Raw genomic sequence first — 17201 nt, 5'->3', positions numbered from 1 at the left:
TGATTTCATTGATTTAAGAATAAGAGAAGAAGTCGACCTGCAAGCTGCAAATCCTCCCACTGACTTCACCAAGTTAAGTAAAGGATTAAACACAAGCTGGTCTAAAGACACCTAAATCAATCATACTGATTCACTTTAATGGCATGAGTCTGCACGAATCGACTAGTGATCTAATAAAAATATAGTCTACCACGTTGGCTAAGTAAGTGAGATCAGTGGGAGGGATATGCCCTTAACTCACCATAGACGCATTTAGGTGAATAGCTCTCAATTAAAAATCACTTGATCGAATCTGCCAAACTTATCTTAGACACCAACTGATTGATTAGTTTTGATTTGGCATAGCAAAAGATTCGGACTCAACCACAGAGCCATGATCATAGTCCATTTATTAGGATCAAACACATGGACTTGATCAAACTTCAACTATTGAAATTGACTTAGAGAAATACTGATCTGATCTAATTCAACACTTGATTAGATTTAATCAATTTCTCTACATGATCCATATGTATTTCTAACCTTAGGTCGAACCCATTAGAAGGATCTGATTCAAGCTAACCCTTTACCCATCGATTTATGTGGTGTCTTAATGATCTTCAATTCTCAAGTCTAGATCATTCAAAGCTTAATTCAAAATTAAGTGTGTGAAATGTGTATTTCAGTCTGTAAAACTATTCTATAAAGATTTCAGGTGAAACATATCATATGTTTTAATTTATGAAAATAAATTATTATAATATATTTAATAATTAAATATATATAGGTATGATTTAAACTTCATACATACATCTCATGCATCATGATAATTTTTAGATCAATACCGATTGCATCATATGTAACATGCAATTCAGATCTAAAATAATTTTATATCTTAATTTTATCCTATTATAATGAATCATAAATCATTTTAAATCTAATCTAAATATATTTATGATCAAAATAATATATAAAAATCTGTTCACTTTTTTTCTTCATAAAACTAGATCACAATGATATCCCTACACGTCATAAGAGAACTCATCAAATAGACAAAAGAAAGATTAATCTCTTCAATCTCCTATGACTGAATGGTTTGGTGATCTCATAAATTCGAGTACTAGGCTACTAAAATCTAAAATCTAATTTTATATATAATCACATCAATATGCAATTATTGACAAAATAATTTTATGTCATGAACATATCTTTGATCTTATCAATTATATTCCTCATCTAATCTAATTAGATTTAATACATCATATATATTATATTTGATCTAAAACATATCTTATATTGATTATAAAATATCAATTTTTGATTTGATATTATATAAAAAATTAATTAGATGTAAATATAAATGCATAAGGAATAAATTTTTGATAAAATCTATTTTCGTACAGTACTGAATTCTGATAGGATTTAGATCTAAATATCCATTGAAACAGATCCAATTTAGATTTAAAATAAACCTCACTTTATAATAAAAATAAAAATATTAAAATTTTATTAAAATAAATTTAAAATAAATTTTAATTTATATTGTTATTCCATCAAAAATTCAGTAATATCAAAATTCTGTTATAACAAACTTATAACCATCTCAATCAATAATTGATTAGGCTCATCTAATCAAATTAAAATTAGATCAAAAATTTTATATAAATAGATATAAATTAGATTTAATATTTTATAAAAAAATTTAAATAAATCTTATGTAATTACTCTCAAAAAATTTAGTTATACATATATATATTTCAGACCTGCTCTGATACCAATTGAAGGGAAGAAAAACTATTTCTCTTCGAAAGGCCCAAGTTGCATCTAAAATTTTTTTTATTAATCTATATAAATAAGAATCAAATTTTTATCTAATTAATAGTAGAACTAGCGATCAAATCTCAATTAATCTAAATTAAACCTTCATGGAGGTCGAGATGTGCAGACCCTCTACTTCGCATGCACGCCAGATGCTACAGGAAAGCGAGATGAACTCCAATCCAATTGGCTTTGCAATCTAATCAAATCAGAGAGAAAATGTGCTGGTGTAATACCTCACACTAGTAGATGAGATATCCAAAGAGAACCCACACCCAAGGGAGAAGGGGCGGCAATAAGGGGAGAGGCCAAGGAGAAGAAGGGACCTCTCTCTCTTCTCATGCCTCTCTCTCTCTTTTTCTCTTCTCTCAATCTGATTTGTTTGCTATGCATCATAGGTAGAGACCCTTTTTATTTATAGATAATTTTCATGATCCAATAAGTATGGGAGTTCTAACTCAAATCTGATTTGAATTAGTTCAATACTCATGAAAGAAGGATTCCTATATGAGATAGAATTGCCATCACTTATGACAACCAATTTGCATCCACTGCCTCACCCACATGGGATGCCGCAAACCAACACCATTCTAGGTGTTGGTCGGCTCACATGAGAGGAGAATCCCAGTGTAAGTGAGAATTCTTATATCTCATCAAAATAAATTCAATTCGAATCCAATTCGAAGCTGGTTCGAAATAATTTTGAAAGACTGTCAATCTCAAACTCTTTAGAATTTTTGTACCAAATCAAACTTGAATTTTAGACCCAATTAAATCTAATTAATTCAAATCTAATCTAAAATTAATTAACACTTAAATCTAATCTTTCATATACTCCATGGATCATAGATCAAAAATTGTTCATCCTCAAGATTGAACATGAACCTCATGTATAGTGCTAGCTAGATATAGTCAACTCTTCAAACCCATTTGATCCTTAATTTAATTTTTAATCTAGTTAGCTTATATATTCAATCAAGTTAAGTACTTTCAAATTGGACATATAAATATAGGTCAATTCCTTCTTATATTGTCTGACTTGTGTGCATGACTTCAAAGATTCAAATACTAAGCCAGTAGTACAGGAATCAATTCATGCACTAATCGAGATACCATCTAGCAATAGTTTTTGACGTCCAGATAGGTCGAATTATCGTAAAGAATATTTTAGAACCTATATATATAGTTACCGCATAATTCATCATTTTGACCTTGGATGCTCTAGGATGATCTCAGGTTAGCTATCAATCGAGGTTTCTTCATCCGCATTGTATTTCAATCTTTCAAATCCATCTTATAGATTATCCAGGCCAAGACTTTGCTAAATTAAAATATAACGATACATCAAATCTAATAATCTGAAGGGGTCAATCCCATCTTGATCCATACACAGATTTTGTAAGTACTTGACTGTACCCAGTAGCCTTTCGTCACTGCATTAGAATTCCACATGGTCTGGCATCAAAGCACAGTGAGTTGCTTGTAAGTCACTATAGTGATCTCATGTCTGAAGGATACTTATACCCATGCATTTTGCGAGTAGCTCTTGACAGCAGAATGCTCAGCAGGTGAGTCACTTGTTCAGTAATGATGTACTCCTACATCTCACTTGTATGCCATACCAATGTCACCATACTCCTTGGTTAAGAGGACAATCAATCCATATGGCACACAACAATCTCTACTCAATAAACGTCATCATCCTGTAATGACGTATTATTTGATCGCGAACTTGTTTAAGAACTATACGATAAATCTTCTCTTTATCGCACACTAGCATAGTTCTAAGGACTTCATCACAGCACAAGAGTTTATGAAAGATATAATTTTATGATGAAAAATGTCAGAATAATTTTTATTCAATAATCAATAATTTATATACAAGGATAAACTCAATCGTCATATGATTGATTTTAGGACACAATTTCCAACACATCTATGTCTTCATGCTACCTTTGAAGCTCATTGTTCATTAAGACAAGCATGATATACTTAACAGTTACACTATCATCCTTTCATATTTTATATATGGACCTTTCCTCCTCAGATGCATTTTCTCTGATTATATCGAGTGCAGGTAAATTCAGTATATAGGAGACTTTCTCCTGTGTGAGAACTATTCTCAAGTTTCTCAACCAATCCATATAATTTGATCTGATCAATTTATTTGCATCTAGTATGTCTCAAAGTGACAGTGAGGATGTCATTTATGCAGTTAATCTACAATAACAAGAATACAATATAAGTGGACAACTCATGATGACATGCACAACTAGATTAGGACTTTTGTCTAATTATGACTTTCACTATTTTAACAAATTTTATAGCCCTCAAGTATAAAAAATGAGAAACATCATTATGTTTCTTAGTAGGGTTGAGATCCCTATTCCTCATAAATACCTTGTGGATAGCACAACAAGCATTCATAAGTTCAAAAGTAGGTAACTCTTTACCAATTGTACTTCATACAATTCTCAATATTTTTCTCTTATCTCTAGATCACTCATAGTCTCGTGGATAGCACAACAAACTATAGTGCTCTAGTTAAGTTAACCCTTCATTCTCATATGGTCATACTTAAACAATGCTGCCCTTGTGGATAGCACAATAAGGTAATACTATTCAAATATGCCATAAGTATCAATATGCACTTAGTAAACATCATATCAATTTCTATAGTAAGCCTTGTGGATAGCACAATAAGCTCACTAAGATCTTGACATACTCTATTGATCAAGTATGAAGAAAGACCTTTGTAGTATCTACCTCACTACTCAATCTAAGTCTGAAACTCATTAAGATCAAATTGGCCAGGTCAGTAGGTGGGAGGCTCCCCATAGCTTTTCTTAGACACCAATAAAGTTAGCCAAGCCAGCATACATATCTAATTAAAAAACCACCTTTAACACTTACCTAGACACTAATTGATCAAATAAATTTGACATTTGATTTATAAGTGAATCCCGACACTACTACTTAATTTGATTTTTAGAGAGGATCTTGGACTGTTCCCGACACATCCTAACTACTACATAAAATGTAACATACAAATTATGCTGTTCAACATGCTTTTTAAGTTACAATTTCATTCATATTATCAAACCAAAAATGATTACAATAATCACAAAAGGATGTTCAAATGACTTAACATATATTAAGTTCAGTTAATATACAAAAACCCAAATCGAATTAGGCATGGAATATAATGTAGGAAAAATTCAGTGCAGGGGTAAAATGATAATTTTAAAACCTTTTCAAAATTATTATTTTATAGTAGAAATTATTAATTAATCTAATTAATTAATAAAAATTTATCCTACACTAGGATCTAAATATGATACATAGAATGCATGTATTTAAATTTGAAATTCGAATTTGAACAGTAAATACTTTACTGTAATATGTTCAGAACATAATACCTTTGTGCGGGTAGTAGATCGCCGCAATCTGATCATCGTCAGGAGAGTCTGATCATCATGATGCAGCCACATAGCGTGTCTAGCCTCTGCAGATCATCCACATGAAGCTTCCGACCTGATCGACTCCTCACGAGTGCTAGCTCGTTGTAGAGCCCTTTCAACGGTCGATGCTGATCGAACTCCTTCGATCGATGTCTGTCGATTCTTTGGATGCTTCGGATCATCAGCAGACATGCTTGAGAGGATGTTGAAGATCTTTCTAAAATTTGGTGGGCTCACGACACTCGTAGCTCACCTTCTCACTTTCCGAACTCCAGGCTGAAACCCTGAAGAACTCACTGAAACCCTGCGAACACTTTTTCTTTCTTTTCTTTCTTTTTCTCTCGGAAGGATATAGACCTTCACCTTGCGCACAAGGATTCCTCACGCCCAAATTTTCTCTCCAAAATTTTTTTTTTTACACGCCCCACTCTTCTCCTCCTTTTAAAACAATGTCAAACGTCTTATCCATGTGAGAGGATAAAGATGAGTAATTGCACATTTGAATTCAAATCAAATTTTGAATTCAAATGGAAACCAATTTATCCCTATCCACTAAGGGCATGAGAAGAGGAGGGCATGGCTTAATTTGTGCATGAGTGATTTCATGAGAAACATTTTCTCATGTAATAAATGGGGCGCTGAAAGAGGATAAGGTCAAGGTGCTAAGATTGGTTGCTCATTCAAATTCAAACTTTATTTTGAATTTGAATGACGAACCAATCATCCTTATTCACTCATTTGGTGCATTAAAGTAGGGCGTGAGGAGGGCTTTGTGTGAGGAAAAATTCATGAGAACTTTCTTCTCATGAATTCAAATGGGCGTAGTGGAAGTGAGGTGGCGCAGGGAGAATGGGTCAAGATGGTTTCATTATTTAAACCAACCTAATTGAACCAAATAAGTTAGGCCCAATTAGACTAATTTAAACCCAACTTAATTAGGTTTAATTAGGCTCAATAAAATTCTAATCAAATCAGAAATTGATTAAGCCCAACCTCTGATCAAATCAGGGACCAAACCATCTCGACGATTAGGTCAACTCTTAACCTAATCGGGTCAAACCCAACTGAATCCAATTCAATTGGACTTGATCCAAAAATAATTACTCAATCAAATTGAGTTAATTAGTGATCAAATTACTAATTAAACCTCTCATAAATATTGAGTCCAAATTCGATGGATAATCGGGCATCAGAATTCATCGATATGTAACCCTGATCGAAGAGTCCCAAACCAGTGGGACTCTTGACCCTGGTACCCAAAATGTGTGGGACTCGTGATCAGAGAATCTTGATTCTCGATCACAGAGTTTCAGACACATAGAACTCATAGTCCACAAGCATTAAGACTCTTCATCAGCCATCAGATCAGATAGGAATCTCTAATGTGTGTGACCCCGCAGGTTCGAACCTAAGCCGGTAGCACAGGAACCAATTCCTGTACTAATCGAAGTGACCATCTAGCAATGGTACCCGATGACCGAATAGGTTGAATAGTCACAATCGCAACACTCAGAACCTACGTGAATATGGTTACTGTATAATTCATCCTTTTAACCTCTGTGTTTAGGATGACTCAGGGTTAAACTGTCAATCCTGATCAGATCATCCGAATCGTGCTCAACTCAAACAGTCCTGTGACTCCTCACAAAGACTACCATGGTCAAGATTTTGCTAAATTGAAATACGACTGTACATAGCTCCTAAACTGGAGTGGTCAATCCCATCTTGACACACGCACCGACAAGTCAAGTACTTGACTACACCCAGCAGCCTTCCATCACTGAATAGAAATTCAGATAGTCCAGTGCCTAAGTGCAGTGAGTTGCTTGCAAGTCACTGTGGCGGTCTCAGGTCGGAGGGATATTTATACCCATATTCCATCGGAGTAAATCTTAACAGCAAAAATAGCTCTGGAGTCGGTCACGTTCAGTGCAGATGTACCCTTACATCTCACCTGTATGCCATACCAGTGTCTCCACACTCATTGGTTAAGAGGACAACCAATCTATATGGCACACAACGACCTATGCTTGATAAACATTGTCATCCTTGGTAACAACGTATCATTTGGTCACGAACAGATTTAAGGACTAAACGATAAATCCTCCTTTGTCGAGTCTAAATAGTCCTAAGGACTTCACCACAACATAGGAGTTCATTAGAAGATGAAATATTTTGTGAAAAATATCAAAATAATTTTTATTAATTCATAATTTATGTACATATACAAAAATGAGCACAACCGTTAGCAGGCTGACGATTGACTTTGGGACACTATTCCCAACAATCTCCCACTTGGCCTAAAGCCAATCGGTGCAGTATCTAATATCCATCTTCGACTTGTAGTCATCGAACTCCTTCACCGCAATGGCTTAAGTGTATGGGTCGGCCAGGTTCTCCTTTCCATCGATCTTCAGAAGGTCGATGTCACCTCGATCCATAATTTCTCGGATGAGATGGTAGCGGCGTAGAATATGCTTCGTCCGCTGGTGTGCCTTGGGTTCTTTTGCCTGAGCAATGGCTCCAGAGCTGTCACAGTAGAACAGAACTGGACCAACAAGGGAGGATACTACTTCGAGCTCGATGATGAATTTTCTCAGCCACACCATTTCTTTGGCAACATCTGATGCAGCGACATACTCCGCCTCGCAAACTGAATCAGCCATTGTGTTGCTTGGAACTCTTCCAATAGATAGCCCCACCATTAAGGGTAAAAATAAATCTTGACACACTTTTGCTGTCATCATGATCAGACTGAAAACTAGAGTCTGTAAACCTTATAAGTCTCAAGTCCGATTCACCATAAACAAGCCACTGATCCTTAGTATTTCTTAAATACTTTAGGATGGTTTTAACAATTGATAATCGTTCATGGCCAAAAGGCCTACAGAAATAATATTTAATAAAAAGCTTGGACAATAGTGATATTCACTCAGAATTATATTTCGAGAAGTTTCATGATTCCTAATGCTAGAACTGGAACTTTGCTTCCATCTCCAACGTTCAGAAACCTCTCACGTTCATCAAATCTCCTACTTGCCTGTAGACCCTGCATCGAATTGCAAATATGATAAGGGCTTTCGATATCCAATACCTAGGCAGTAGTATCACAAATGAAAAAGTTGCAAGGTGTTATCATATAAGTACCTTGCTTCTTCTTTGGCCTGTTCGGATCTAGCGAGGCAATGTATAGAGGACAGTTCCGCTTCCAGTGCCCCTGCTTCTTGCAAAAGAAGCACTCCACCTGGCTCTAGTCGGGCTTGTGCTTCTTGGTCTGACCCTGTGCAGATGTCCCAGCATGCAGCTGCACCTTCTTATTCTTCTTCTTCTTGTTTTTCTTCCCTTTCTTAAAGGGTCGACGATCAGAAGAAGACCCTCCCACAACATTCACCGACTCCTTATGGAGCTGGTGATCCTTCTCAAAGTTCTGCAGCAACCCCAACAAGCCGTGGTAGTTCACTGCAGGCTTTGTCATTCAAAAATGAGTAAGAAAGGGAAGGAAGGACTTGGGCAGAGAATTAAGGATCGCATCCTTACCGAGCTGCTCGTGCAGGAGAAACCCAGTTTACTTAGGTGCTCAATCATTTCGATCATGTACAGTACATGATCAGTGACTGAGGCTCCATCCCTCATCCGAGCATTGAAAATGGCACAACTAGTTTTGTGCCTTTCAACATCGTCAGGCATGCCAAAAGAGTCGTTCCATATTTGAAGCATCTCCTGTGGCTGGACGTTCTCGAACCTACGACTGAACTCATCATTCATTTCCGCCAGCATTATGCACCGGACATTGGTGCGGTTGTTGAGCCACTTCTGGTAAGTGTCTCGGACCGTCCCTCTAGCGTTCAGGGCTGGCTCCTCAGGTGCCGGATCCGTTACTATATAAAGGATCCGCTCATGCTCAAGGACGATTTTTAATTTTTGATACCAGCTATCGAAATTAGGTCTCATGAGCTTGTCATTATCTAATAATGACCGGAGCGACAGCGTAGTGGCCATAGCTACATAAAGGAAAACTAGACCTATATTAGTACATAAATTATTAATACTAAAGACTTGGACTTTAGTCTAAAGTTTCTCCCAATATTTTTACGAATTGGTAGCCTCAACCTCCAATTCGAGGAATTACTTTAATTTCTTAGTGGGTACTAGAATCCACACAGACTACACACGAGCCCAACTTTGGTTGGTCAACCCATATGCATCTATGGGTAGGTTCATAACCAGTTGTTTCTCTAAACAACTTCTAATAATTAATTTTGCCCCAGAACCTAATCAGTAGGCTTTGGCCTCCACTAAAAAAATCTGGTTAGGTCCAACCATTAACATGATTTGATTTGGTGAATCGGACCAATAAATGATCAAGCCCGACTTTGGTCGACCAACCTAACCACCATCAGAAAGACTCAAACCAAATTATCATACTATGAATGATAATTCCATTAGTCAATAAGCACCAGGCCTTTGGGCCTCCAATGATTATTAAACTAATGGACTCATTATCACTCACTTAATGGGAGGCTATGACTTAGTTATCAATATAACTTAATCATTTTTAGGACCTAATAATTTTTTTTTTGAGGATTTTATTAAAGAATAGAAGAAAAAAAAATATCCAACCAATTTCAATCCTCCCACTGACTTCACCAAGTCAGATTAAAAAGGATTTACTTAAAGCTGGTATTAGGAGCACCTAAATCAGTCAAACTGACTTACCTAATGACATGGGTGAGCCCTAATCACCAAGTGATCTAATCAAAATCTAATTCATCAGGTTGGCCAGGTAAGTGAGATGAGTAGTGGGGATAAGCTATTAACTCGTCAGAGATCGAATCACTGCGAGTAGCTCCTGCTTAAAAATCACTGGTCAAACTACCAAACTTACCTTAGACACCAACCGGTTCATTAGTTTTAATTTGATCAACTTAGTAAATAGGGTTCCACCACGTAGCCATGAATTAAGTCCATCTTGGTCTAGTTAAAGACATGGACCTAATTCATCTAACCCATTGACCCATAAGTTTATGCAATTGTCTTAGGTCTTAATTCATAATTCTAGACCTACTAGACAACACTTAATTCTTTTAATTAAGTATTTGGGCTGATGGGTCAGGGTTTGGCATTTTGAAAATAATTTTCAAATTTGAAAGGTTTTATTTTCTGTTCACCAAATATGTTGACTTATTACACAAATATATCAGCACATTTCATAAATAGCAATCCTATTGCTAATTATATAACAGAAAATAACTCAATCAAAATAAATCATGAATATTCCTTTCACTGCTTCATCTGCATGGGATATAATCGCATCGGCACCCCTACCGCCAAAGGAGACCCCATCGAATGGAAAGAGAGGGCCTTTAAACCTTACTTTTCTCCTATGACCGGACGGCCATGGCAACCAACCCAATTCGATTACTTGCTACTTGGATCAAGTATATCTAAATATACCAATTTTAAAATTTAAATTTTAAATTTTAAATTTCAAATTTTAAATTTTGAATTTCAAATTTCAAATAAATTTCAAATTTCAAATTTTTGAATTTCAAATTTTGAATTTCAAATTTTGAATTTCAAATTTTGAATTTTAAATTTTGAATTTCAAATTTGAAATTTCAACCAAATTTCAAATTTTAAATTTTAATTTTTAAATTTTTAAATTTTGAATTTCAAATTTTAAATTTCAAATTTCAAATTTTAAATTTTGAATTTTAAATTTTTGAATTTTGAATTTTGAACAACTTTAAAAATTTAAATTTTAAATTTAAACTTTTAAATTACAACTTAATCTACACATTCAAATATATATATCATATCTAAGAACCCGCTCTGATACCATTTATGGGGAAAATTCAGTGCAGGGGTAAAATGGTAATTTTAAATTTTTTTTCAAAATCATTATTTTACAGTGAAAATTATTAATTAATCTAATTAATTAATAATAATTTATCCTATACTAGAATCTAAATATGATATATAGGATGCATGCATTTAAATTTGAAATTCAAATTTGAACAGTAAATACTTTACTGTAATGTGTTCATAACACAATATCTTTGTGCGGATAGTAGATCATCGTAATCTGATCACCGTCGAGAGAGTCTGATCATCACGATGCAGTCACACAGCATGTCTGGCCTCTGTGGATTATCCACATGAAGCTTTCGATCATATCGACTCCTCACGAGTGCTAGCTCATTGTAGAGTCCTTTCGACAGTCGATGCTGATCGAACTCCTTCGATCGATGTCTGTCGATTCTTCAGATGCTTTGGATCATCAGCAGATATGCTTGAGAGGATGTTGAAGATCTCTCTAAAATTTGGTGGGCTCACGACACTCGTAGCTCACCTTCTCACTTCCCGAACTCCAGGCTGAAACCCTGAAGAACTCACTGAAACCCTGCGCACACTTTTTCTTTCTTTTCTTTCTTTTTCTCTCAGAAGGATATAGACCTTCACCTCGCACACAAGGATTCCTCATGCCCAGATTTTCTCTCTAAAGTTTTTCTTTTTACATGCCCCACTCTTCTCCTCCTTTTAAAACAATGTCAAACGTCTTATCCACGTGAGAGGATAAAGATGAGTAATTGCACATTTGAATTCAAATCAAATTTTGAATTCAAATGGAAACCAATTTATCCCTATCCACTAAGGGCGTGAGAAGAGGAGGGTGTGGCTTAATTTGTGTATGAGTGATTTCATGAGAAATATTTTCTCGTGTAATAAATGGGGTGCTAAAAGAGGATAAGGTCAAGGCGCTAAGATTGGTTGCTCATTCAAATTCAAAGTTTATTTTGAATTTGAATGGCCAACCAATCATCCTTATCCACTCATTTGGTGCATTAAAGTAGGGCGTGAGGAGGGCTTTGCATGAGAAAAAATTCATGAGAACTTTCTTCTCGTGAATTCAAATGGGCGCAGTGGAAGTGAGGTGGCGCAGGGAGAATGGGTCAAGATGGTTTCATTATTTAAACCAACCTAATTGAACCAAATAAGTTAGGCTCAATTAGACTAATTTAAACTAAACTTAATTAGATTTAATTAGGCTCAATAAAATCTTAATCAAATCAAAAATTGATTAAGCCCAACCCCTGATCAAATCAGGGACCAAACCATCTCGACGATTAGGTCAACTCTTAACCTAATCGGGTCAAACCCAACTGAATCCAATTCAATTGGACTTGATCCAAAAATAATTATTCAATTAAATTAAGTTAATTAGTGATCAAATTACTAATTAAATCTCTCATAAATATTGAGTCCAAATCCGATGGGTAATCGGGCATCAGAATTCATCGATATGTAACCCTGATCGAAGAGTCCCAAACTAGTGGGACTCTTGACCCCAGTACCCAAAATGTGTGGGACTCATGATCAGAGAATCCTGATTCTCGATCATAGAGTCCCAAATATGTAGGACTCATAGTCCACGAGCATTAGGACTCTTCATTAGCCATCAGATCAGATAGGAACCTCTAATGTGTGTGACCCTGCAGGTTCGAACCTAAGCCGATAGCACAGGAATCAATTCCTGTACTAATCGAAATGATCATCTAACAATGGTACCCGATGACCAGATAGGTCGAATAGTCACAATCACAACACTCAAAACCTATGTGAATATGGTTACTGTATAATTCATCCTTTTGACCTCTGTGTTTAGGATGACTCAGGGTTAAACTGTCAACCCTGATCAGATCATCCAAATCGTGCTCAACTCAAACAGTCCTGTGACTCCTCACAAAGACTACTCTGGCTAAGATTTTGCTAAATTGAAATACGACTGTACACAGCTCCTAAACTGGAGTGGTCAATCCCATCTTGACACACGCACCGACAAGTCAAGTACTTGACTACACCCAACAGCCTTCCGTCACTGAATTAGAAATTTAGGTAGTCCAGTGCCTAAGTGCAGTGAGTTATTTGCAAGTCATCGTGGCGATCTCAAGTCAGAGGAATATTTATACCCATATTCCATCGGAGCAAATCTTGACAGCAGAAATAGCTCCGGAGTCGGTCACGTTCAGTGCAGATGTACCCTTACATCTCACCTGTATACCATACCAGTGTCTCCACACTCATTGGTTAAGAGGACAACCAACCTATATGGTACACAATGACCTATGCTTGATAAATATTGTCGTCCTTGGTAACAACATATCATTTGGTCACGAACAGATTTAAGGACTAAACGACAAATCCTCCTTTGTCGAGTCTAAATAGTCCTAAGGACTTCACCACAACATAGGAGTTCATTAGAAGATGAAACATTTTGTAATAAAAAATATCAAAATAATTTTTATTAATTCATAATTTATGTACATATACAAAAATGAGCACAACCGTCAATAGGCTAACGATTGGCTTTGAGACACTATTCCCAATATATAATACACCCTTAATCAAAATGATCTAAGCATCAAACAACCATGAATCATTAAATTTCATATTATCATAAATTTAAAATTTAATAACTAAAATTTAAATTCATGATTCAAATAAAAGTCAAAAATAATTTTTGATTTTAAGATCGATGCTAGAAATCGATGCAACATTTTGGCAAAATATGAATTAGATCAAATCTATATTATAACTTTTATACTTGTTTGATCGAATCTAACAAGGGTAGCTCTGATATCACTATTGGATTTCAGTCATGCAATAGAATATAAATTTTAAAAATTTTTTGACATGCAAATCAAAAGCTTTAACAATTAAAACTGTCGAACTGGAACTCAAATCCTAGAATCACCTTGTAGATGTCAAACAAAATAAAATCTAAGTATCCAAAGAGTTAGAAACTTATACTTTCTCAAATGAGCAATATGGTAAAAAGATGATCTCCATGAGACTCTGAAGTAGAAGTCCTCCAATGATGATCTACATAAAAGATGGTCAAGGTCCTTCCCAATCGGTGCACCACCGCAGCCTATTCTTCACAAGAACACTACTGGCTTCGTACTTGAAGAACGATCGCACCAATTCTCTATTGCCTTTGATTTCTCTACTAAGATCATGCCAAGAGAATTCTCTCTAGAAGTATCACAACCTAGGATTTGATTTTGTGCTCCAATACATGAAAAAATTAAATTCTAGGACAAGCACACCTCACTTGCTATTTTTCTTACCTCTCTTCTTTCTATTTTCTACTCAATTTTTTTCTTATCTTTTCCTCTGATTTTTTTTAGATTTTTTTTTTCTCTTATCACATGCTAAGATCTCTGATTTTTCATCAAAATCCAGTCCTTATCCCATAAGAGGTGCTCCATTTAAATAGATGAAGAAGGGACGGCAAGGAGACTCAAGGGGCGCCAACTCTTGGCGCTCCACTTCCTCACATGGAGAATTAATTCTCTAATGAATTAAGTGGTACAAAAGAAGCTTCACACAGAAGAACTCTTCCTCTTATATGCCCCATAATTTTCTTAATTAATTTTAGCATGTGATAATAAAGGAATGAGTGGAAATCGAAGAGATTGTAAAGAGCCTTGAGGAACAAGGACTCTTCCTCTTCTTAACGCACAAAAGAGGGTGATGGCATTTAATTTTTGGTATGAAACTAGAGTGGCATGGAGGAGTCCTTCCATACTTGAAACTTTTCCAAGTTGGATAGGAGTCCAATTAAAATAGATCTAATCCAATCTGGTCAAAGGCAATAGATTCAATTTAGCTCAAACACTTTAAACTTAACCTAATTAGGAACTTGGGTTAACATAATATGCTAGCAAAACAAATTAACCCCTAAGATTTATATTAAATCTTAATTAAATCAAATTAAGATCAAATCTCAAAGTGTGTGACTCATTGGGTTCTAAATTTAACCAGCAGTGGATACAGACTCTTGATCTAACCCTAATCCGATCAGATTAGGTCAGCTCAAGAGTCCTAATTAACTAGAACTCTTTCTAATTAATTTTTAAATTAAACTCTTTTAATTCTAATGAATCCATAAGTTAAGATTAATGTCTAGCAACATATCTTGACTATCTGAAAGAGAAAGAATTTGATAAAAATTATCAAAATATCTTTCAGTGATAAGTTACCGTACAATTCAATTCTTCAGTCAAACAATATTCCAGATGAGCTGTGGGCATAGAATTATATCAAACTCAATTACTTATCCAAATGTATCTCGATCAAAAGGTGATGATTCAATTGATGATACTTTAAAAAAAAAAATTCTAATTATCATCCTATTTTGGCCAAAGATTTTCAAAATCATAAATCTATGAGATCACATTAGATGTTCGCTCCCTTTATTAGGAGTGACTGATCTCTTATTGATCACTCGCAACCTCTATACATACTTTACCATATTCAAAACACCCCACACAAGGATCAAAGAATCAAATTAGAAAGTGAACCAAAATATGGATTTACGTACATAAGGTATCATGGTGATTTCAGGTCAAAGGATCACTTACATAACTCCACTAGAGAATAATCAGCTGACATGTAAATATGACTCTATCAGATATTCTCTCATAGGCCTATTCAGTGAACTTATTCTCTAATGAGCACCTACATTCTTGTATTAGTGTCGTTACATAAGTAATTGTGAGATCAACCACCCTCGCTACTGAGCATATAAGGATGTGCCAGTCTTATCGGTATTATTGATCCCCGACTCAATGAATCAATGACTGAAAATATTTTAGATCAAGACCATCAAGAATTTAGGTCTCACTGGCGTGATCTTATTACAGTCCTAAAATCATTATCCAGATCTATGAGGTTCATTATAATCTTAAAAATAATAATAAGATGCAGTATATAATAAATTGAAAATTTTATTTTATTAATTAATAATATCAAATACATGAGTTTGAAAGATAAATTATAGAAAAATATCTCCATCGCATCCCATATGCGATTGACTTGTAGGACATTATTCTTTTACTTCTCTGGTTATATTTATTAGTCATATTTAATTAATGTGACTTTGATCCCTTCACTATAATAACGTTCAATAACATCAGTAAAGGATCCATAATAAGGAATAATATCATGTTAGAAAATCCTAAGTTAGCTAGCATGTTTTTATGTTCCGTATAAAAAGAAAAACATGCAATTTGCCTTTCACACCAATTATAAAAGAAGCACATGTATAAGTGCTTTTAATAAGATATCTTACTATAAAAATGGCTCAGCCTCATTACAATTATGTAGGACATAAAATGTAGTAGCATTCCATAGGTTGTCATTCAATTCACACATCTCTTATCATGCCCCTGACCCAAGATCACGAGTCAAGGATCATGGCAACCGTCGTATATTCATGAAGACTCTCTCCACAAGCATATAAGGTATCTCATCATCATATCATAAAGTAACAACAAAATAAAATTTAAATAATTAACGTTCAACTTTAATTCAAATAACTAAATTAAATATCCTATAAAAATAAAATTTTATAGTCTTACATCAAATTTTAATAAATTTTAATCTAAAATAAAAATATCAAAGTCTGCATTTAATTCGCTCTCCCATAATAAATCTCTGAGTCAAGCTAGTTCTCTAAATCTATAAAAATAATAAAATATAGAATAATGAGCAAAATAGTCCAATAAATAATGTACCTTTTGGCTAAATAAATAAATCAATAATAATATATTGAAAAATAAATATGCAAGGTACATCAATTCAGACATACAATACTAATCAAGATAAGATCCATTCAAATTCAACCTTTTCAAAATTTATTTTTATTCATAAATTATTTTTTTTCAAAACATCCAGTTCACCTCAATAGCCATGAACTGTGACCATAGTTATAGCCTATGGCTAAAATGGATGAGCTCAAAATAGATAAAGTGCCAACATATAACCCCTATTAGAAGGGTATTGATGTACCAATGCATAACTCTCACTAGCAAGATGTCGATATACCATCGCATAACCTCCACTGAAAAGGTATCGATATACTGGTACACAACCCCC

The sequence above is a fragment of the Elaeis guineensis genome, chromosome 15 (genome assembly GCF_000442705.2).
Source record: "Elaeis guineensis isolate ETL-2024a chromosome 15, EG11, whole genome shotgun sequence".
Lineage (NCBI taxonomy): Eukaryota > Viridiplantae > Streptophyta > Magnoliopsida > Arecales > Arecaceae > Elaeis > Elaeis guineensis.
This window is presented reverse-complemented; position numbering follows the sequence as displayed.